The sequence below is a fragment of the Protomyctophum bolini genome (genome assembly GCF_963924005.1).
Source record: "Protomyctophum bolini genome assembly, chromosome: 14".
Taxonomy (NCBI): domain Eukaryota; kingdom Metazoa; phylum Chordata; class Actinopteri; order Myctophiformes; family Myctophidae; genus Protomyctophum; species Protomyctophum bolini.
The window spans coordinates 25,805,888-25,829,882 of record NC_137875.1 but is presented as its reverse complement, the minus strand read 5'-3'; positions in this window follow the sequence as shown (position 1 = coordinate 25,829,882).

Below are 23,995 nucleotides of genomic sequence, written 5' to 3'. Positions count from 1 at the left end.
ATACACATAACTCTAAAATTAAGTCCACTCCGGTGTCCTATTGTCCGTCTCTCCGACGACGTCTCCCTCTCAGCTTTCCAACTCTCTCTGTGTCAATAAAGTGTTCAGTAAAGAACATGCAAAGCTAACCAGCAGTAAGCTAACAGACAACATACTGTACTTGTCCTATGAGGTTCCTGCTTAGTTTGACATGCAGTAAGTAGTCTATACTGTTGTTGTCCATGCATTTGTATGCGTACACAAATGTGCCATGTAATTCTGTCACGTATCTGTGTGCGTGCGCGCGCACATGTGTGTGTGTGTGTGTGTGTGTGTGTGTGTGGAGTAGTATCTGTCTGAATGCAAATCTAAGCCTGAGCTGTCTGAATGGATTGTGGATCTGGTTGGCGTCTCTAAAAATGATGGTTTGACATCCTTATCCCGATGTGTGTGTCCAAATCGACACACGTGTGTATGTGTGTGTGTATGCCACCGTTGTTGCAGTGCTGAGCAACAGGCACGCATGCACGCACGCATGCACGCCCTCCCGTCATTCCACCACGTCACACCTATACCTCCAGTTTCGATTTACCACACAGTTAAATAATTAGTGTTAATTCAACTCAAATCTCTCTCAAGACATATTCAGAGCTCCACAGCTAAATCTGTCTGCAACTCCGGTTACAATGTGTAGAGTAACAGTTTGTTGTTAGTATAGGAACTAGGAATGTAAACAAAGACACACCACCGGAGGAGGGCTGAAGGAGAGTGAAAGGGCCGATAAATGGCAAATTCAAAGGATTTTTGTTAGTTATTTTGCCCATGGGTTCCCAGATTGATTCAGCTCAGACACAGCACATGTAATACACATTTGTACAGGTTTGGAGTTACAAATAGATGAATGCTGAGGATGTTACCGTTCAGTCAACTAATATTCTCTATGTATTGGATGTGACATAATGCTGGTCTATAATACCATCTGGTTGGCACCATGAAGCTATATGATTGAAGAGTGTACATATACATAATGTAATACAGTATGAGCTTACCTTTACAGCAGCTCTGGATTGCGTCTGGGAGTCTCCACTGTAGTAAGACTCACGTCTGCAGGGAGCCGTTGGGCAAATGTATACTTTCCTCCCACATTTTCAGTAGAAATTTGGCTTCCGTGTGTCTGTCCAAGACCTGGCTGTGTGTCTGCAGAATGACAGAGAGAGAGAGAGAGAGAGAGAGAGAGAGAGAGAGAGACAGAGAGAGAGAGAGAGAGAGAGAGAGAACAGATGGGAGATGGAAGCATGAAGAAAGAATGAGGGAGAGATAAAGGTAGAATGAGACTTCTTTAGTAGCTATTCATAATGGTGATTTGTTTCGTTCATTTTCACCTATAGCATAGAATCATAGAGGTACAGTTTAAGCAGTGAAATTCTAGCATGGCAAGGTCCACAATACTGTGCTGGGTGCTAATAAGCAACAAGAAATACTGTATATAACCATTAAGCCAGACAAGGTCTTCCCCACTCATCTGAACAAACCATATCTGTCACAATACGAATCAAAGTACAGGACAGAGAGGTGCAGAGGCAGAGCAGTCCAAATGTAAGAGGCACAATGCGTGTCTATGGTGCGTAATGGCCGCATCCATTGAGATCTGTTCCCCGTTGTTGTTTAGGATCGCGGTGGTGGAATATTTTTCGACTCAAACACAAACGATGGAACTATTTTCATGAAATGGAGGGGGGGGGGTGATTCTTCAAAGATTTGTGAAAAACTGCGGCAGGGAGTCAATGTATTAAGATCTAAGAACTAGGAGAATCAAATGACTAGGAACACATGTAACTTAGTATGATGAACATACTGTACAAGCAGCTAAAAACACACAGGGGGGTATAAATAGACGAGGGCTAACTATACACAGGTGAAATAAACTAAGTCAACACAGTCTACAACTCAAAAGACACAGGCGCAAAACATTGGATAATCACAGGACTAGTGAGACAAGACAGTGGAAACCAGGAGTAGGACACTATAATATTACTACAAAATAAAGGTACAGTATACAAGTATAAACGAGAAATACAACAGTACTTCAAAGTTAAAGGAACACAACTGTACACCTCAACTAAAACTAGGAAAACTAAAAGGTGTACACGCATAGTTTAATTATATAGATATTCCAGGTTCTTAGCTTACCTATGCTTCTTGATGACTATTTATTTATGTATTTGATGTATTACCATGTTTTGTTCTTGCTTACTGTACATCACTCTAAATTAATAGCGTCTGCTAAATCCATAAATTGTAAATTGATGTAAAATGAGGAGCAAAAGAAAACGGGGTGCAGAACATGAGACACGCATGGTGACCATCTCCGTGCGGGGGAGCTTGTGAGTGGGGCATTCTGAAACAGGAAATGGCCTTCTGCAAACTGTTGCCACAAAATTGGAAGCACACAGTTGCGTGGAATGTCATTGTAGCTGTAGCATTAAGATTTCCATTCACTGGAACAAAGGGCACTAATTAGAAACACTAATTAAAAAGGGTGTCTACTGACTTTTGGTCATACAATGCTGACTGCGAATACACAAACACACTGCACACCCAGACAGACTCAAATATTGTGTGTGTGTGTGTGTGTGTGTGTGTGTGTGTGTGTGTGTGTGTGTGTGTGTGTGTGTGTGTGTGTGTGTGAGAGAGTGAGAGATGAATAGAGATGTTAAAGAAGGAAAAGCAGTCCACAACCGAGAGCTGGTCAGGTGTAGAGTGGCCGCTTGACCGCCCAGTTCGATCCTGGGCTGACCTCAGATCAGTTATAGTGTCGAAGTGTTCTTGAGCAAGACACTGAACCTCTAATTGCTCCCGATGAGCAGGTTGGTGCCTTGCATGGTTTCCTCCACCATCGGTGTGTGAATGTAATGAAGTGCTTTGGATAAAGGCAGTATATAAATTCACCATTTATTATTCCATCATTGTTGGTGTTAGTGGGGGCGTCGCATAATGATTGTATAATCAGGTGTGCATTATACAAATCAGCATCAACTTATATCCAGAAAGAAATTCCATCAAATCAACACAGCTGTATAGTGTTACGATTTTAACAATAATAGTGATTAATAAAAGTAAGTACGAGCAATTGTAGACAGTAGTAGTCAAATAATACATTAATACAGTATTCGTATAGTAGTAACTGTAACAGTACTCTGTGTGCGCACATGTGTGTGTGTGTGTGTGTGTGTGTGTGTGCGTGTGCGAGACACAGTTCAGAGTCCCGAGTGACTAGATAACAAATAAGCTCCCTGGTGGTTTAACAGTGAGACACACAAACACGCACGCATGCATGCACACACGCACGCACGCACGCACACACACACACACACACACACACACACACACACACAGGTCAAATGTACAACTCCAGTTGGTTACATGAACCAGATGGCCCAGGCTGGCATGAAGCAGCCATGACGTGTGTGTGTGTGTGTGTGTGTGTGTGTGTGATTGTGTGCGTGTTCGTTCGCTTGCATGTGTAGTCTAGCGCTACACATTCAAGTTAACACACAAGAGTGGTTAAGTCTTTGGTGTGTTAATGTATAAGTCTGTTGGTGTGATTTTGCGTGTGTGCATAAAAATATGTGCGTGCATGAGAGAGAGAGAAAGCACGTGCGTGCGCATTTGACCTCTGGATTCTTTATTGCACCGACAGAACCTCGCTGTGGTCTGTCTCTCCTGAGACATTCCTCATATGTCTTCATCTCAGAGAGAGAGAGAGAGAGAGAGAGAGAGAGAGGTGGAGATGTGTGGGGGAGGAAAGAGAGACAAGAGGCAGATGGAGAAGTAAGCAAGAAAATGCACATGAGAGGAGAGACAGGAAGTAACAGATGAAGAAGAGAATGAGGGACCGACCATACATCTCCATCTCAGACAGAGAGAGAGACAGAGAGAGAGAGAGTCTCTACAAGAAAGAGAGAAGGGAGGGAGAGACGTGGAAAAGGGTAAGAAAGGGTTAAAAGAGACATTACAGAAGAGAGAAGAGATTATGCAAGAGAGGGGGAAAGGTAAAGACAAAGAGTACAGTACTAGTAACATGATGGAAGTAGTATTAGCAGGTGTAGCAGTAATACTTGTAACAGTAGCTGTAGTAACTAACAGTAATGCCAGTGACCGTAGTAGAGGTAGTAACAGTGGTGATAGCAGTAGTAACTGTAATAGATAATAGTAGGAACGTCATAGTAGTAGTAGTAAAATGCTAATAGTAGCAGTGCGTGCAGTAGTCTCCTCTGTCCTGCAGTGACGGCTATTGACCCAGATGCTGAGAAAACTTTGTGTGGTTGAGTTCATCCCAAACTTGGCCTGGGCACACACTGGAGGGAGGAGGGATACTGTATATGTACCACGGCATTACCATGAGAAAGGACAGAGGAATGGAGGGAAGAGGAGGAGATTGTTTGGCTGCCATCTTAAAGAGCGTGCCTATAAGCCCAGGCAGGAGAAAATATAAACCCCAGAGAATAGGGCTTATTTTGACTGGTGGCCAGTTAGAGGATAACGCATCACAAGGGAGGCTTGTGTGTGTGTGTGACTGTGTGTGTGTGTGTGTGTGTGTGTGTGTGTGTGAGTGTGTGTGTGTGTGTGTGTGTGTGTGTGTGTGTGTGTGTGTGTGTGTGTGTGTGTGTGTGTGTGTGTGTGTGTGTGTGTGTGTGTGTGTGTGTGTGTGTGTGTGTGTGTGTGTGTGTGTGTGTGTGTGTGTGTGTGTGTGTGTGTGTGTGTGTGTGTGTGTGTGTGACTGTGTGTGACTGTGTGTGTGTACACGTGACATAAAAGTAGCCAGCTGGTTTAGCTCTGCCTGTCTCAGGTAGAGTATGTCTGTGTGTGTGTGTGTGTGTGTGTGTGTGTGTGTGTGTGTGTGTGTGTGTGTGTGTAAATCTCCATCTAAAGCCCCCACCTTCTGCTTCATCTCCATGAGGATAAATGTCATTAGCTAGGCAGCTACTGAAGACACTCTCCTGCTTTCACTCAACACATATTGCGTGTGTGTGTGTGTGTGTGTGTGTGTGTGTGTGTGTGTGTGTGTGTGTGTGTGTGTGTGAGGGGTAACTTTGTCCCAGAGAGAGAGAGAGAGAGAGAGGGGAAAGGAGCAAAGGAGTGAGTGACAGAGAAAGAGCTTAATATAGAAAGAGGAAATATAGGGGGAGACAGAGTAAAGGAGAGAGATCAGACATACTGTATGTAGGGAGCCACAATATTCAAATGCTTCCGTCTCACAGTCTGTACTTCCAAAATGAGTGGAACATAAAGTGGATGTCCCGCTTCCCCCTCACTTCCGTTTCACCTGTGCAGTCACGCACAGAACAGCTAATGGAAATTAAATTAGTGGAAGTGTTACTAGCTTGCTGCTTAGAAGAAATGGAAATTAAATATACTTTAACCCTTCAAATACCGCTCTGGGCGTCTTGAGCATGGAATGTCCGTAACGTCATGTTGTTGACATCATCAGATGTCATCATTGTGAGGAAAGGCACCGCTTACTTAACATCAGTGTGATTTGTAAATTATGTTATGTCTGCACATGTATACAAGATGTACCTTGTAACGAGGGATAAAGAAAATTGAGAAAGAGGCATGAAGAGAGAGAGAGAGAGAGAGAGAGAGACAGAGAGAGATAGGTGGACTTAAAGCTGGACAAAGAGATATAGTCCACTTTCCTGAAAATGGTGGGAGCTTGTACAAAATGTCACCCACCGGTACACCTGCAAACCTGTGATGTGTCAACGGGGTTGAAGTTGAGAGATGACAAGACGAGAGACGGGTTCAAATATGATGCAACGTGTGGCGAGTGTATAGATGTGCACATTTTGTTGAGCGCCACCGTCGCGCAATGGATTATAAATTAGGCATTCAGAGAAAGAGAGTCAGACACAGACAGAGAGAGAGAGAGAGAGAGAGGTGTGTTAACGTTAAGAGGTTGAAACATGGAGCGGACATAAATCCTCTTAGTAAAAAGCTTTTGGGTGGCAGCAGCTTAAGTCGTTCATTGTGCTCTGTATAGCTGAAGACTTCCTCTGATGCCTTTCTGCCTGGCGCTAATGTCAATATACCAGCCCTGAAGGACAGCAGGAGGACGAGAGAGAGCCTGAGGAGGGATCAGATTCCTGCTCTTGCACTGGACACACACACACACACACACACACACACACACACACACACACACACACACACACACACACACACACACACACACACACACACACCCACCCACCCCCACACACACACACACACACACACACAGGCCATCTGTGCGTGCATGAGTCTAAACGTGTGTGTGTTCGGGACAAATGTTGGAAATGAAACCGGCTGATTGGGGTTGGCATGTCAAATTGGGGACAAAATTGGTGTCCCCAATTAGATTTCAATGTAACTTTTTTTGCATAGGGTTGGGCTAGAGTTTGGGTTACGGTAAGGACATAATGGAATGAATGCAAAACAATGCAATGACCCCAAACGTGTGTGTGTGTGTGTGTGTGCGTGTGCCGTGCGTGCATGCTGTATGTGTGTGTAAATAAATGTTGTAAAAGAAAATAATAAATCAAAGGCCCTGAAAACATTTGTAGCCCAAAGAGCAAAGCTGTTTTTTGTTTCCTTTTACCACACTACACTGACACTGAGTGACACTGAGAACCACATGTAAACCTGTCACGTCAAACAAAGTGACAGAAACATGCATGTGCTTCGCATCCATCCAACACAAGTGAACATGACACCAGGGAGAGACCTTGGTGTCCCTCCACTGCTTTCCAAGCAGCTATACTGTATATACAGTGAATACAAAAAATAATAAAGACACGGACCGTCATTGTTCAATATTTCTATAACGTACACAATCTGGTTAAACCAGATGTGGGTTTGCAATGTATCCGGCACAAAGCACACTCCCTACAAATATTATAAGACTTGCAGGTCTTCCTCCCAAGCTTTTCCATGCCAAAGACTGGAGCCCCACATAGCCACAGCTTCAACAACCCCTCTCCCCCATCCCACCCCAGCCATTGTGAAATGTCTTCCAAAAATGTATACATTAAAAAAATATTATTTCTAAATAGCAAAAATAGCAGATCTTCCAGCTCACAATGCATCACAGTGTGACTGTGATGCATTGTGGTCTGGTACATTTTCTAATACATTTGAAAATGTTTGGAATAATGTAACAATTATATAATGGCATTGACAAAATTGACAAAAGTCTGGTTGAAAGTGGTTAATCTAATCCTTTTAATATTATAATTATTATGGCTTCTGGTTTTTCGCTCTGCTTTTGAATTGACCCACTTTGAAACCTTGAACCCCACTGGTGTAAGGTACAGAAAGACCCAAGTGTGGTTATTGTGGAGCTACTGTATGACATTGTGAGATGAGATCAGATGCACCACCTCACACCAAGTTCACACTTAAGTCATGTATGTGAATCGCTTCTATCGCTGTTGCACCACACAAACTAGTTATAAAGTATCACTAAATAACAACCCAAGCCTTTAAGAGTCATTAACGTCAACTTACAATATCTGACTTCATCAACTAATTAACTGAATACTGTATACCGAGAGTACCCATTGCTTCATGCCAATGCACTTTGGGAGATGGATTACATCCATTGGATTTATGATGAAGGAAATATTCTAACATAGTCCATGCTGGAATATAAAACATTAGCCTAATAGGTTTATAATTCAACATAACAGTTAATGGCCCATATCGCTGGTGAAGATGGTGGTTCTGGGTTGTCGTCGAGTGACTGAGTTAACGCCTGTATCTCTGTTTATTCCGCTGTGTTAAAGTGAAACCAGTGTTCATCGTATCAGATGACTCTCATGTGCCTATACATTACATTTCGAACTGTCTACACCACTATCTAAGTTATGCCTTGAATAGTCATGGTGACAAAGATTAGTAACACTAGATGCAAACTAAGTTTTTTCTAAGCCTCTAGTAGCGCCCATGGTTCTGTACCGGCCCCGAAGTGACATTTTGGTGAAAACATAACGGTAAGAAGACTCAACCCACCTCAGCAAGCGTCAATGGAAAAGTTAGTGTAATGAGTCACACATGCACACACTTGCTTTCTGCCCCTCCACATTAAACATGACTTTGTGCATCTCTCTCTCTCTCGCACACACGCACACACACTCACACACACGCACGCTCTAATGTGTCTAAGTTGTGAAGTCAGGTGAAGACGGCCAAGTAATTTAAACTATTATTTAATTCTCGGAAAACACCAAAATTCCACAGTGCGTATAATATATGAAGCAGAAGAAATAGGCAAAACAGAACTTTCACCTAATTGTTTGAGAGTGGACAGTCCTCAGGGGATAATGTTTCTGTAGCAATGCTGACATGGCAGGATGTGTAGAGGAGGCACAGGAGAGAAAATCTGGGGATGGGGGGGTGGGGGGGTCTTAACCACTGGGAGGACATGGAGGGGTTTAAGAGCCCATATTTGTAAGTTGAGAGGAAGACCGCAGTGTTAAAGGGAAAGTACACTTCGAACAATAGATGGTGGCTCTTCACTTGTCATCTCCAGAAAAAAACAAATATATGCTGTCACTTCTATTGTGATCTCACGGGGGGTGGCTGCGTGTGTGTGTGTGTGTGTGTGTGTGTGTGTGTGTGTGTGTGTGTGTGTGTGTGTGTGTGTGTTACGCACACGCGTGCGTGCGTAACAAAAGATGTTCTTGTACTTCTTTATCAAGACCAAATGTCCTGCCAAGGAGAGTGAAGAGTGAGGACATGATTTAGCGTGTCCCAACGTTTCAAGTGGCTTTTAGGTGTTAGTTACAGTAGTGTTACAGTAGTGTTAGGTTAAACATTAAGGTTGTGGGTCAAATACTTAAGCCCTACATAATATGTCGTCGTATGACAAATAGTTATAGAATAGCCGATCTAAAAGCACTGTTTTAAGTTTTAACTGTCATCAGCCATAAGTATACAATACTGTTACGTTTTGCGCATGAAATGACCACTACAGGAGTTTTCTTGAAGATTCCCCCATGTCTGGACACACACACACACACACACACACACACACACACACACACACACAGCTGTGAGAAACCTACATGGTTATTATGACGTACACGTACATGAACCCAACCCACATCGTGCCAGCGGGTTTGTGGAAATTCGCCTCCCTCAACATTTATCCTCCCCATTTACCCCCCCCCCCCCCCCCCCCCAACACACACACGCCTCCAGCCTCCAGTATTGACCCAATGACATCATACAGACCCTCACTAAGTCTATTCTGGGTTTTCTTTATAGTGCAAACACACACACACACACACACACACACACATAAACAGTCTAATCATGGTCGCGCCAGTCATGTGTGTGTGCACCATAGCCAGAGGCGGCGTCCGTCAGCCAACACAAAGACAGACAGAGAGACAGAGACGGTCGTGTAGGGCAATCACAGTGTGTTCATATTACAGACACGCCAGTGATCTGCGATGATCAACCGCACGCCGCAGACGCACACAGGGAGGAGCCGTGAGCCTAATAGAAAGTGACATAAAGCAATACCAGATGGGCCAATCAGCGTGCCCGAGAGCTCTGATGTTACCGTGGGAACGCGGTGGTGGGGACGATGCCGCCTCGTCGGGGCAGAGAGCCCCCAAATGCAGGGCAGGGGTTTGTAGAAACTAACACTGAAGTTATAGGACTAATTGTTCACATTCACTCTGGCTGGACCTTGGATCTTGGGCACGTCAGCATACAGCAGGTGTGTATTATATGCTCGGAAAAATAGCAGATCTACAAGCTCGTAGCGCGGCACAGAGTAGCTACAAGCTTGTAGATCTGCTTGTAGATCTGCTATTTTTGAAAATGTGGCACAAATCTTTGAATATATATTCGTATAACTGAAATCTTTGCTTCTGGGGGGGTCCCTGGAACTACATATTTTCAGATGGGGGTCCACCGCCAAATACAGATATTTCTGGGGGTCCTTGATGTGAAAAAGGTTGAGCACCACTGACATAGAAACATATAGGTTTTCCAGAATTTAAAGCCATTTTTTCTTAGAATCGCCCTCAGCTCTAAATGGGTTAAATGCATTTATCCTTTACATTTCTTTCACAATTTTCAAAAATACCACATCTACAAGCTCATGCAGGTTGTGACTGAGACCTTGTGTGAGCTTGTAGATTGGCCATTTCTGAATAGTGGGAGTATAACATAAATAGGCCTTACTCAGGGGCCTCACAGTGTGCTGTCTGTATACAGTACAGGCATGCTGTAAATACACATGCTCCCGCACGCACGGGGTCGCACGCACATGCAGACAGTGCACACCTCTACGCATGGACACACACACACACACACACACACACAGTATACCCCTCCACCACGCATGCATGCACACACACAAACATACACACACACGGTACACCCATAAATAACATGACAGAGTGCATGACATGAAAGTTGTGAGCCAGAAATAGGTGGTGTGTGTGGCATGGCATGTGGTTTAGTCCACTGGAGCCTGGAGCCAGCAGCGCTCCCCCAGAACGGACTCACTTTCTTTTCTAAACAAAGCCGGCAAATGGACCATCCATTCCCCTCCTCCTATATATAGACAGGACTGGACTGACCAGCCTACTCTGGATTCAATCTTACAGCACCAACGTGGGAGATGTGTTGTGTGTTTGGTGTGTGTGCGTGCGTGCATGTGTGTGCGTGTTTGTGCATGCGTGTGTGTGTGTGTGTGTGTGTGTGTGTGTGTGTGTGTCAGCTCGCGTGCATGTGTGTGTGTGTGTGTGTGTGTGTGTGTGTGCGTGCGTGTTTGTGCATGTGTGTGTGTGTGCGTGCGTGTTTGTTTGTGCATGCATGTGTGTGTGTGTGTGAGTGTGTCCGGAGGCAAGTCTCTCAACCGCTATGCCATGGATGGGGCCAGCGCTGACAAACACTGGGGTAGCAGTGCTGAGACGGGCCGGATAGAAGAGAGAGGATCCCTGTTGGATGATGCCGATGCGGTCGTACCGTCTGTTGCATCTGTTAACCCATTAAGACCTGCCGAGGCCCGCTCTACAACCGCCCTTCCAAAATCACTAGTTCTCACGCTTTCAAGATGTTTAAAAAAAATAATGTTCCAAAATAGCAGATTTACAAGCTCACATGCAGCACTGCACGTGAGCTTGTGCATCTGCTATTTTGTGAATGACCAGAAAATCTAAGATCTAAAATTGCACAGAGGTTTTAATGGGACCTGGAGCCCTTCTAGTATACCAACCACCTAAATTGTCACGCTTTTTCGTAATTCAATATGTCAAAAGTAGCAGACGACCGAACGCTAAAATAAAATAAAAAATGAACACAGATGTCTTCCCGGTTTTAACGGTTTAACTGTCTGCCTTTTGTTCCCATTGATGCACCACAAGGCAGAGCCAATGCACTGGAAGTTATGCTAGTGGTGGGGCACAATGGGCCGATACAATGAATACAGAAAAACCGCAGCGCACAAACCGGACCCCAGCTCCGCGGCTGGCCTGCCGACGTGCCCCCGAGCAATGGCTGAACCCCACTGTAGCTCCCAAAGAGGTCAAGGGTTGTCGCGTCGTCAGACCTCCACATGCAGAGCACACGTGTCAAGACAGTTACACAATGCTGCATTCAAAATACAATATTGAAGTGGTGTGTGTGTGTGCTCGTGCATGTGTGTTTTGTTGTCATCGACATGTATTAAATGACAAGCCACTGGAAATGACTGGAGATTAATGAGTGATAAACAGTATAAATAACATTATGTAAAACCTGTTATGCTGCATGATGCCATACTTGTGCATCTCCATATATCTGCATAGTGCTTGTTAAACATGCTCGTCTCCAGTCCAAACTGGGTGATTATTATTCATCTTAGCAGTGCATTAGACAGCTCCTGTCAGCTGCACTTATCCCCCCCCCCCCTTCTCTCCTCCTCCTCTTCCTCGGTCGCTTATTAAGCCCGTTTCATACTTCGTCACACGACCGTGTTGCACGTGGAAAATAGCCGCCCTTACGAGCTGCTTCCGCCCGCGTTGAGGGCTTGTAGGACAATTCTCTGCATAAATGTTAGGCTTCATGCCATGTTGTGTCTACCACACCTTGCATGCTTATTAACCACTTTCAACCTTGTGCCCCTATTTTGGGCAAGTCAAACAAGTCAAAAATAGCGAAATATCGGCCAACACTGAGCTTAATGGCTTTTTTCGCTATTCATCCTATGATGGTATATGAGGTTTCCAGATGCGGCCCATGTCGACTCAGTCCTAGATTTACAATTCAAGTACTATATGTGCAATTTCAAAGAAGATTATCGGAGTCATCAGAATGGACATCGAACCACTCGGCATATAAGCACTCACTCAGCGCTGGTGCCTTGCTCATCACGTGTTTCAAGCCCACTTTTGACTGTGCACGTGGCTGGAAATGGTGAGATTTAACATATTCATAAAACTACTTTTTTGCAGGGTTGCATGTACAGTACCGTATACAAAAACAGGGCAGACAAAATGTGTATTATGGAGAAAGGCAAAGGCAAAGACAGCGAGCGAGAGAGAGAGAGAGAGAGAGAGAGAACTGAGAAAGATGTTGACTATGTACAGAGTACAGACTCAGTGACCACCGCCTGGCAAAAGAGACAGCCGGGCAGACAAACAGAACTAGAGAAGACAGACTGTGTTCACTCTGCTCTCAAGGGGAGGTGGTGGAGACAGAGCTAGACTTTGTTACAATGTGACAAATATAAAGACATCAGAGCATCATTCGTCCCTAAAATGTAAGATAAATATAAAGGATTTGAATCCACCATTAATAACTCGTCACTTCAATATGTTCTGGGAGAACCGTCTAAATGCACGTTCTTGGCAGTTCTTGGAGTTCTTCTCCAGCTACTGTACAGCGTTTGCTCAGAGAGCTGAAAGGACAGTATCACACAGGAGAGGCTCCATTAGTGGTAATTGGAGGGATTTCATATTAATATATGCTCTGTCATTTAGCACAGCACACAGGCTTAACCTCAGCACAGGGTTTTTCATCTCCTGCTCGGGCCTGCCGTCACGCATTTCTCACCACCCATCAAAAAGGATAAGAATACCATATTCAACAATACGGAGGTTGACGGTGTGCTGGTGTTAAAGACACGTGTCATTTCTTCCTTTCTTGGCATTGTAGAATGGTCCCTTTGATCTGTTCTCTCACACTGTATTGTGCACATGGAAATTTGCTTTTGACTTGTACTCATTGTAATTGTGACATTCACATAAGGCCCGCCTTTACAGTTCTTCTAGGTTGTTCAGCATAATAGCGTCAAAGTGGGTATACAGTAGATATCTTTAAAGCTTTTCAATGACAGGAATACTTACATTTGTTGGTTGTGAAAATGGTCATGGAATACCTAAATTATAAAGAAACATAATATGAGGAAAGAATATCTTCTACTCGTCTGTCGGCCAGGACAAAATCAAAGGATTAACATGGACTAAGGATGTCCATTGATCCAAACTCTCACAAGTGGAGTAGTGGTCTCTCTCCCTCCCTCTCTCTCTCTCTGACTACAGAGAGACTGTGTGTGCCTGCTCACACATTTGGGACATGATCCTGGATGTAATCAGCTGCTCCTCAGAGAACAGTCAGCCAGCAAACGGAGTACTGACCTGTCACCACGAGACCACCATGACACTCTGTGAGAGAGAGAACCATGGACGGCAAGGAAAGAAGCTGAACCCCTTTTATTTGGCCTTACAGGAACCCGTTGTGACCGAATGCCCCTGCTGACGTTGAGCCAAGGCAGGGTTCGAACCTACAACCATCGGCACGAAGGGTGTGTGCTTTAACCCACTGGTTCACAAACACAGGGTCAGAACCCATTTGTGGGTCGCGGACACATTTTTATGGGTCCCTTTATTTTTATAGTTTCCTAAATTTTAAACCCTTTCTTTTTTCTAAGAAATCTAAGAATTTACATAAATTAGAAATATAATGTTTAAGAAGTATTGAAGATAGCCGATATACAAGCTCACAACGTGACGCTAAGTGACACATTGTGAGCTTGTACACTGTAGTCATAGTCGCAGATCTGATATTTTCACTAGTTTGGGTCCTGGCAAACGTCTAATTTATTTATTATTTAAGTGAGAGAGAGAGAGAGAGAGAGAGCGAGAGAGAGAGAGAGAGAGAGAGAGAGATTGTAGAGAGAGAGACAGACAGACAGACAGGAGTGTGGAACAAAATAAAGTCAGAGAAAGTAGGCATAATTCCGTGCCATGTTTGGTCTTTGTTGTTGCTCTTCTTTCTCTCTTTCTTGTCTTGCGTGTATTTTTTACTGTGTGCACTTTTTAATAAGCCTAAGCATGTGTCAGTTTGATTAGCTGCTAACAAAGCTATGGATGAGGCAGGTTTGTGAGAGAGGGGGTTTTAGAGACACTTTTCAAAGTAACACAGTTTCAATTAACCTGTACTAATTGTATAGGATATCATTTGAATGACTGCTGAATTAATAACCAAGGGTTCCCTTTTTTAATGTTTTTCTCTTTTTTCTGCTCGTGAGATGTGTTCTTGAGATGAATCGAAAATAATCAAAGGAAATTAAAATCATCATAGACGGTGCAGAATAATTGGAGGTCTTTTCGGACCCAAATTGGGAGCCATCAGTAGCCTAGGTTTAAAACCAGGATGCTTGTGACTGCATGTTGTTGAATTTGAAGTTCATGTATTTGTAGGAAGTATTGTATGTTAAATTTGTAATAGTTAATAAAAATTAATATTAAAGGCATTCTCTCTCTCTCGCATTGAGTACATCAATTAGTTTAACTGTCACATCCGTCAACATCTCCATTTTGCAGTAAACACAGAGTCAAGGCCACCAAGAGTAGTGGATAAAATCCGGATTATGTTCACACATTTTACTCCAGTGACCTCACTGGAGTAAACTTTCCCCAGAGACAAACAGTGGACTGCTCATGTACTGTATGGCTAACTTACAAAGAAGAACAAATAAATTGTTGGTTTTCAAATCAATAAAAGGATTGTGACTGAATAATAACTACTATGCATATATTGGAACACAGGTTCTTTTTTTCCCCCATGTCTTGAAAAGTAATGATGTCGTTTGTTGGACATGCAAGGTTATTTCCACCCGATAGTGATGATATGAAAATGTTCAAAATAGCAACGGAGTGCTACAAGGACGTCACCCCCAGCCTTCTAGGAAAAACTGATTTCCCAAGAACAAAGGGGAAGAAAAACAACAAACTAATGCGAGGGAGAAATAAAGGAAGGAGACGCGGCTTCATCTTTTAAGTACATGTCAGACTCGGTGGCATGAGGCGACCGCTCTGCCAAGCTCACACCACATCACTTTGAGGAGGTCAGAACGAGGGCTCGAGGCAGGCAGCCATGGCTGGCCGTGTCTGTCTGTATCCCGCGTCACCATTGCTGTTGTGGAACCACACACCGGTCCAGAGGCGGACACCTCCAACGGAACCCTCCAGCACACAGCCCCGACCTCCCCGGCTGGGCCTCCCAGCAGAGAGAGGTTCTCAGACCTCCCCCGCACTTCAGTCTCTCTTGGCCCGGGCCAAGTCAGAAAGTGACTGGGGCGTAGGGCTGAGAGGCTCCGGAGCTCTACCCTTCAAAATCCCAGGATGAGGGGGGTGGGGGGGGGACTGCCCCTGTACGACACAGACTGTCAGTTGAGGGGAGGGGAGGAGAGGAGAGGAGAGTCAGTGGTGAGAGGAGAGAGATGACAAGGGGTTGGGTGTTAGCTGTCCAGGGATACATTTGTCCAGTAGTTTAGTGTGGAGATGAGCCATCGCAGCCATCAGTAGTGTGTGTACTGGCCCTGCAGAACACAGACTGCGCTCGCTGCTACTTAACTATGTGTCTCGCCTTTCCCCCTATTTCCCTTCATCTCTGTCTGATTTTCTTTTAAACTTGGCTTAAAACTATGCCAAGAAATAGAAACGGAGACCAATAGTTGAAATGGAAAGTATGCACACACACATGCGCATGCCACGCACGCCTGCAAACACACACAGTCAGACACACTTCTGCTTTGATTAGCATCTCATCGTGCATATTAATGCGTTTCCAGTCAAAACATAGAAATGAGCCAGATATGCTGGAGTGAATGTTGTGACATTATTGCTCCTAACTAATTTCCTTAGCCATCATCAGGTGTTACATTTGTATTACATGTACTCAAAGTGAATTAGTAAGTGAAACTTTCTTGTTGAGAAGTTCTCTCAAGTTAATATACCTCTCAAGTGCTAGTGGTGAGGTTTTTGTAAGATGTAATCACTTAAACCCTATGCACTTAGTTTACCCCGAGGGGTCTCTTTACTTGGCCCCCTTTTTTACAGTGTGCATTTCACGAGGCTACCCGTCTGGGAGAGAATCTGTGTGTAAGTTTGTTTTCTTTCAAAGAGATGGACTGATAACCACCAAACTTTGTATGCACACTGCCAGTAGTCTCACACAGAAGTAATCTAATTTTTCACACTTGTTGTTAGTGGGTGTCCGGTGTTGGATCAGGCTGAAACCGTGCCAAACTCTGCAGAGAAAAAAAGGTTGATGTACAAGCTCACAACACATTGCTTTGTGACTTAGATCAGCTTGCAGGTGTGGGCTATTTTCACAGAATGTTCTTCCATTATTGGTTAATTTTGAACAGCATGTGTGAATGCTGAATGCCTGAATTAATGGAATTGCTGAAAAGTATTCATATAATTGGGACACTTTTGAATTGCATGGTGCTGTGCTGAAACAGTAAGGGGCTGGGGCTACCGATTGCATGATGAAGGTGCTTGGATTATAGTTTTGAACAATGTACTGTACAACTCGTGTGGGTGGTGGTGTTGCAAACTACTGGAAAACAGTGAATACCCCTAATCTATTATTACAATTGTCAAGTTGGTCGCCAATGAAAAGCGGCAAAAGATGTGAACAGGTTGCCAACTAGCCAATGAAAAGCGCCAAAAGCTGTGGACATGTCGTCAGAGCTCTCAGCCCCTCCCCTTGCGAGCCTGCAATTTGATCCCTCTCTCTCTCCGAGACCCGCAGGAGAAGAATCTGATCTCACGCAGGACAACAGAAACAAGGAAGAGGAATTGAAGGCGCTTTTGCTTATTCCTTCTAAATGTCTGTCTTTAAAATATCACTGACACAGCGAATCCCTTACTTACATCAACATTGTTCTTTGTCACTACTTGGTTCGTGCCGATATTAACATTACAACGATCGCTTTGGCGCTACTGCCGAGTACTTTGGATTTCACACACACGCACACGCACGTCTGTAAGCCACCCCCCCACACACACACAGGCGCGATTACATAGTTTCATTCATGCAAACAGGGCACTTCTGCCGCGGAGTGCGTGGCGAAGTAACTCTGGGATTAGAGTTCCCGCGAAGCGGGCGCAAATTCTAGTAGTAATACATGCATATACCCTTGGTGAATACTGGAGCAAGTAGTCTGACTATGGACGTGCACACACACACACACACTATAGGGAGTCAGGCATTATTAGTTTAACATGAACAGTGTGTGCGTATGTGTGTGCATGCACTTGAGAATGTGTACTGTAATGTCTGCACACAAACACTGGGTGAGTGTGTGTGTGTGTGTGTGTGTGTGTGTGTGTGTGTGTGTGTGTGTGTGTGTGTGTGTGTGTGTGTGTGTGTGTGTGTGTGCGTGAGCCCTGCGGTGCTGGAGTCGGTGGCCTGTTATTGAGCCTTTGGAGAGGCGAAGCGCGCTGATAAATTCAAACTCTTTGTGTAATTGTCTCTCACATCTGAATACAAATCCCTGCCGCTTCTGATTCATCATATTTATTTCTTTATTTCCTGCGGCGAGCTCTTTTATTAGTTGTGCACTCAGCAGAGGAGATTTAATTTCTGCCGGAGAGTGGGGGGGACAACAGCGTGGTTCTGATGATTATTATTGAGAAGACGATACTACGGCGCTGAAATAAAATCTATAGTGCATTAAAGTGACAGATTAGGAGGGGCGGAGGGTTCATTTACAAGTGTTAAGACATCAGCGGCAGGAATTCAGCCACACTCTGTCCACAGCATGGGAGGATATAGCGGGTGTTATTGGGTGGGATGCAGGGGCGTTTCTGGATGTGGGTAGAAAACATACCTTTTGTCTAATCTCTTCAATACCTTTCCTCCTCATCTGCAAGAAACAACTTTGGTGGGACGGGTGGAGGTAGATGGAATTGCATGAGGAGGACTCGGTTTGTGGCGACGGAGAGAACAACATAGCAACATAGGTAGGATAGCCAAGTTGTCTTGCTCTGGAGGAAAGGTTTGGAGGAGCAGCTAAACCAACTGAGTCACCCACCGGTAATCCAGGGGATGGAGTCATTCAATTAAAAAGTGGTTAAAAGTGCTTCGGACAAAACCACCTAAGTCAACTGCACCCTCAAACTGTCTGCTAAAGTAGCCAATGCCACCCTGTCTACCCCTCTCATGCAAGTCATTGACAATATATAGTCACAATACCAACTTGGATGAAAATATAAAATATTAATTTCCATTTTGGAGTTAAATGTTTATGCAATTTTGTGTGATGATTTCGTGTGTCACACACACACAGAGAGAGAGAGAGAGAGAGATTTTTAAGATGTCTAACATCTTTTTATTTTTTGTACGAACCTACTGTAAGTACAACATTTTGAAATGCATTGTCCTCTCTGACAACCATTACCTGGTGGGCACCAGTTGAAAAACTTAACGACCATTACTATTGTCAGGCTGCTATTTGAAGTTGCTCAGGATTAAGACATCAGCTAAACATTCAAATGGTAAGCACAATACTACAGAAAATGAAAAGGGAAAAACAGCACTTTGTAATTCAAAGTTGCCAACGGAAGGATCTGGAGCCAATTGAACGTGATGACAATGGACAGTGGGTGAGTCATCTACATGCTCATCTGCCCTTAAATCAACAGCCAACAATGGAGACGCGAGGAGAAGGAAGATGAAATTATCTCTAACAATATAATGGCCGGTCTCTCCGGAGCTGACATGTCGAGTCACACTACAGCCGCTCGAGTCGCATCGATTTTCATCAAGCAAGTCAGAAACATGATCCGTCCAACTCTACTTCTTTAAGCGATTTTCTCTCTCTCTCTCTCTCTCCCTCCGTCTCTCTCCCTCCCTCTCACGCCCCTAGATATTTATGTCTACTGTCTGATTCTGATGAGCAAAGACTTAATCAGATCCAGATTGTGCGCCATCAGTATTCAACCCAGCTGCCTGGGAAGAACAGAAGAGATAAAGTAAGCTAAGAAGACAGAGAGAAAAGAAAAGAAAGAAAAATGACTGACAGAGGACACCGGGGCAGACAGTTTAGGTCATGTTATTACTCTTGTACTGAGACTCTCAGGGATTCTGTTGCTGGCGTTATATTGGAGATGTGGGGTTTGGAGATTTTAGGAGGAGATTTGAAGTTGAACGGTTTCCTTTGTACTGTACTCTATTCTGTGGTTTTCTTATATTGGTGCTGCCTCTTTGGGTGCTGATGAAACCATAACCAGTTGCGTCTTACCTCATCAAGACATCATGCATCTGATCGTATCTTAAGAGCGTTGGAGGAGGCTGGATATCAAAACTTTAAACATAAGCTTTCTGTTGTCAGTACAGGCAATGCATCGACTTAGAATAGGCACTGGTGGAGTCGTGCATTCACTGTAAAGGCTATGATGTCATGCTGTCTGATGCAGAGCCTACAGGTATATTCATATAGTCCTGAAATTATACAGTATATCGTCATAGTGTCGGGTGGAAATATTGTATCTTAATATTTACAGGTAGTTGTTTTTAATAGATCAATGCTATTGGTCACACTTTACACCGTTCTGTGGTTTAGTGTTCCTTCATTGCTGATGAGTAGAGAGAGAACCGGCTCTCTTCCGTGTTTACTGGCTCTCTTCTCTTTGTCTCGAAACAGACATTACTCTGCCAAAAGCAGCGCACATGTGAGCATGTGTGTGTCAATAGGAACCTCTCATCTCAAAAATAGCATGAATAGCAGATCTATTTTAGAAATTCATTCCTGAAAAGTAACAGTTTGGGACATATGAGGTTTTCACGCAACAGCAACAATAATAAAGCATTAAGCATGAGCACAGTAACCGCTCACACATGTGAAAAGAATCGTCTGCGGCCTACTGTCAGCATGCATACACATGTTGCTGCTGATCAGTCGAGCGGCTTGCAAGATTATCTCCAGACCGTCACCATGGTGCAACGAGACCAAACTGGGCCCCGACACGGGGTGGTCTGCACTGCGGGACCTCCCATGGCTAACCTGCAGCCATGCATGTCATAAGAAATCACACCTGTGTGAACTGAGTGGTGCAACTCCTCTCTCTCTCTCCCCCCCCTCCTCCTCCTCCTCCTCCTCTCTCTCTCTCTCTCTCTCATTAGCAGGCAACAGTGCAGCACTGTCTCTCTCTGTTTATGGCAAACAGCGCCCATACTGGTACTCATTATACTGGTGCTCATTAACGTCACATAGATAGGTGAACGAACACAGACACACCGGTCACATAGACACAGACACACGGACATTGCTGTTCCTTGGAGTGGTTGCACCACTCAAAAATAGTTTTAACTCTATACGTCTGCATACTATGTAGCCTGTGTTGATCATTTAACATAATGTTATTTGCGTATAACAATTCGGTTTACTCCTTTCTAGCAAACCATCATTGATCTGGATCAAATTGGGAGGTCGCGCATGCGCGCACGCACACACACACACACACACACACACACACACACACACACACACACGGAGGGATGTAGAGATTTGACAGAATAGTGCAGGAATGTGTTTGATGGCTGGCAGGAGGTAAAGCAGCAGGGGGCTGTGAGAATGGCGTGGAAGATAGGTTACATTAATTTATCTGTGTAAGAGAGAGAGAGAGAGAGTGTGTGTGTGTGCGTGTGCGTGTGCGTGCGTGTGTGTGTGTGTGTGTGTGTGCATGCGACAGTGTGTGCCCACGGTCCCCTAGCTCGTCACAGACACAAGACAGTAAATATGGTGTGTGCTTGCTGCATTTATAATTCCCTGCCACCTCCACCCTCCATTTTATTTTCCAGACACCACCTGATTCACTATCCTCGCATGAAGGCGGTCAGGGACAGCAGGGATGAGAGGAGGGACCCCGCGGTATGTTAGCAACAGCAACATTATGCTAGGTCTAGGACATCTGATAAAGATGCAACAATAAAAAAAAATCTTAGCGATTCTTCTATTGACAATTTAATGATGAAGAAGTGCATTTTATGTCTTTGTTTTATTCTTAACCGTTTGGCCGCCAGGATTAATTAAAGAATGATTACTATATGCCAGGATATCCCCTAAAATGTTATTATTAAATTAAATTATTGTTAAACATCTGCATTACTGGCCCGGACGGTTAGCTCAACCGGCTGGGCACCTAGGCTGCTGAGCCTACAGTAGGTGTTTCACAGATTCCACTTCCCATCCCGACAGCCTTTGCCGCATGTCCCTGTCGTCGTCCCTGTCGTCCCCCCCCCCCCTCTCTCCCCATTACCTGTCAGACTACTTTCATCCTATCAATAAAGGCAGAAAAGGCAAAAATTTACACAATTAGAGAAGGTAGAAGAATTGTTATTTTGATCAACATTCAGCTGTTATCTCTCCAATTGTACCAACAAGTTTTGGGTCTGAGAAGCTAAATCTCATGGTGTTTCAAATAACACAATAAAAATTGGACATTGATATTAAAAAGGTTGAAAACCAGTAAACCACTGAGGATAACCAGGGAGGGATGAGAAGACAATATACAGTAGTAAGTGTGACATGAACTGTAAAGCACACACACACACACACACACACACACACACACACACACACACACACACAGGTTGGGGGGGGCATCTATTCTTTACACTGCCGCCATCATCACCTCCTCCTCTCAATTACTTCCAGCAGGTAAATATATAAATAACTGCACCGCCGACATAATCAGAAATCAGCATGTGAGGCCCTGCCGTCCCCGAAGAACTGAGCTTCCTTTTTTTGCCGTTTTGTCATGTCGGAGGCCGAGGTGCCGCTGGGCCAGGGGAGGTCACAGAGCACAGCCTTCATCCGCCAGGCTAATTTGATTGAGGTGGAACAATGGCTAGCGTAGCGTAGCTGGCTCACGCTATGGGCACACTGCAGAGGAGCCTTTTTCTGTCCAACTTCTGTTTAACCAGAGGGGGAAAGTAAACTGTGAGCTGCTTTACATACGCCTTACGGGTCCATTAGGGTCCAGGTTTACTCTTGCAGAGTTATATTAAGATTAAGGATTTTACATGCGTACGCATGCACGCACGCACGCACGTGGAAGGTGAGCAGCATACAGCTGGCTGAGTAAGTGCATATTAGTGGTAGAATACAGTATGCATCACACATTTGTGCAACACATTTACAGAAACGTAATTGTTGCACGTCACAGGATGTACATCCAAGAACTAAATTATTATACTGTAGTACAAAATGTGAAAAGTGGTGAAATGACTCACACACACACACACGAACATATACTCCAGCCTGGCCCATGGATCCAGGGACATACTAATGGCTAGCGTAGCTTAGCCTAACCCACAGAGAAGCATACTAATGTGGCTGCAGCGTAGCACGGCCCCGCTGCACCAAAGTGCATACTAATTACTGGGTCTGCCCTTCCTAGTGACCTTGGCAGGTCACTTAGCAGTGTGATCAGTCCCTGACTCTTAATAAAGACACTTTAACAGGGTGAGGCAGCAAGGGCACATAGCCCAGTTATATTCCTCTCTCATTCCTAACTTGCCCCCTTCCACCTTTCTTTCTCTCTCCTGTCTCCTCTCCCTTCCACCTTTCTGTCTCTCTGTCTTCTCTCCCTTCTTCTCACTCATTCTCTTTAACTCAGTTACAAATGTAACAAAATTAACCCAGAGGATTTTACTGTGTTTTGTAGTGTGTCAAGGACCCCCACATAGATTTTGTGCCAGGGACCGCCAAAATTAAAGATTTACTGTATGCTCAAGAAGTTCGAAATGATTCCACATTATTCACAATTTCACAATTAAAAACAAAATACCAGATCTATAAGCTGACAACACGATCTACTTCAGATATTTTCGAATAGCTTTAGTAGAAAATAGGGTTTAAGTGGTTACAGATTTTATTCCTACAGTATACATTTCCTGCGGACCCCCAGGAACCTCCTCAAAGACCTTTGGGGTTCCCCGGACCCCACTTTGAGAACCACTACGGTAGACAATGCATACCATTTTATTCAGTCAAAAATAATAAAAAACCTGCAGAGGTTATCTGATCTGCTCACACTGTGTTTTTACATGTACATATGTGACTAATGTATTTATGTCAAACTCATGAGGCAGCATGGCTCAAAGAGCACAGCTTTCCAAAGCACAAGTCCACATTCACACAAATCTCCTGAAAGCACTGAAACGGTCATAAATCTGCTTCCTTGTCTTGGAATAAGGCTGCTGCATAAATTGCCCGTATCCGTTCAGTGTTGTCTTTGGAGCAATCCACTCAGAATCACACTATCACTTTATTGCCAAGTGTGAGGTTCATACAAGCAAATTGCTTTGGCACATGGCGGAGTGAACCTGATGTTAAATGATTAACTAGTGACAAAATGAATAGCAATACTGAGGAACACAGGCGCCCCAAGAAGTTGTGAGTCATGCTGATAGGAAGGTGAACATCATAAATAAACAGCAACGGTAATATATTTGTATATTAAGTATATTGTTGCCTGTCGGGCAGCAACCTTGTAACTCCATACTTCAACTTTTTACATAAATGAATGCCCTACTTACTGTAGTAGTAGTAGTTTGTCATACAAATGTGCAGAGTCCAACTATAAGGACTCCTCGATAGCCACAGGCTTAATTACCCGTGGCTAAACCATTGATGCACACGTTGTTTACATTAGGATACGAGCAAAGTTTTGGC